General features: G+C 32.0%; 1 long non-coding RNA gene across 1 annotated transcript in view; it reads left to right on the top strand.

Annotated features, from left to right (window-relative positions):
* Window positions 1–530, top strand: part of LOC110412742 (uncharacterized) — a 1,847-nt gene extending 1,317 nt beyond the window's left edge. The window contains exon 2 of the long non-coding RNA XR_002444894.2: window positions 305–530. This is a non-coding gene — a long non-coding RNA (uncharacterized LOC110412742). The remainder of the gene's footprint in view (window positions 1–304) is intronic.
* Window positions 531–1,443: the final 913 nt, after the last annotated feature.

Here is a 1,443-nt window from a genome sequence, read left to right as displayed (position 1 = left end):
TTTGATTTCATGGGAGCGTGCATGATTATACTTATTTGATTTTACTAGGGTTGTTAAATGATTTCAACGGTAAAGATCTTTACATGAATTGGTTTGCTAGTTGATTTAGATGATTATCTTGCATTAACTTTCTGGTTTTACAAAAAAGGCACAAATTACCCTTTTGAGCTAAATTATTTGCATACATTATTATATTTTTAATATTCAAAACTTCTGCTCTTAGCTTGTTTCCCATCTATGCCCTACTCACGGAGCCGATGATCACTGAGTTTGTGAGGCTTACCTTTTATTTTCCTTTTTGTAGATAGTGATCGACCTAGTGTGCAATCATCGATGCTTATGATCCACTACGGATAGATAAAGGCATTTCATAGCACTTTATTCCGAGTCGTTCCGCTGCTAGAGGTCGAGTCATCCATAACTTGAAGTATGTGTAAATAGTGTCAATATAAATATGCAGTTAGATACTACAAACTCTAATGTATTCTTACGGTTTTGGTGAATAAATGATAAGTTGGTTTATTATTATTTATGTACAATTCTTATTACAAGAGGTATATGATTCAAGCAATTTGATGGATTGATGGCATAATGTCTAAAATTTCAATTAAGGCTTCGAAATTTAACGAGTTCACTCGTAAGTCTTGAACGTTGGTAACAATCGGGGTAAGTGGTCGTTACATAAACTTTATGCAAATGTTTACACCATACATTTTAATGTGAAAAATAATTTTAAAAGTTGCTGAACCTTGTTTTCAAATGACTTAAAGAAAAACTCTTGAAAACTTGATTTGGTTTTTAAAACAATTTTGACAATCCAAGAGCATCGAAAGTAGGCTGAATGTCACCTCAAGATAGTGTGATCCTTGTGTACAAGTGAGCTCTAACTAGAGAACCTTTTGGGTCACTGACGAGTTGTTAGACATCGCTAGGCCATGGTCTGTGATTATACGTGGCAAGGCCATTGGTTGTTAGATATGGCTAGGCCATGAGTTGATATACATAGTTACGACCACATGATTTCTACGATGTCAACCAACATTGTCGAGACTGCCATGGTTTAAGGAATCGATGGAGGGGGGCCTCCTAGATGTTATTACATGGAAGTGGGTCCATAGGCTGATTACCTACTCAAAAGTCTTAAGAGATTTTAAACTCATACTCTTTTGCATAATGGAGAGATACTACTTTATCCGCAGCTTCCCTTTTTAATCAATAGCATTCAAAAAAATATATTTTTTAATGAAATCATTTAATGCAATTAAATTTTTATTTATAAATTGAATAAATTTTACTAATAATTATAATAAAAAATTATTTCAATTATCATTATTTGATAAATACACAAAGTATAGGTTTTGGATGTCTAACATAATTGATAAATATTGATATTTTTATAGTGTTATGGTAAAAAGATCATGAAATAGAAAATTTTTTAAAAAT

The sequence above is a fragment of the Theobroma umbraticum genome, unplaced genomic scaffold (genome assembly GCF_002168275.2).
Source record: "Theobroma umbraticum cultivar Fairchild unplaced genomic scaffold, ASM216827v3 scaffold_95.0, whole genome shotgun sequence".
Lineage (NCBI taxonomy): Eukaryota > Viridiplantae > Streptophyta > Magnoliopsida > Malvales > Malvaceae > Theobroma > Theobroma umbraticum.
Note: the sequence above shows the minus strand (reverse complement) of the source record. Positions and strands in the feature narration are given on the sequence as shown.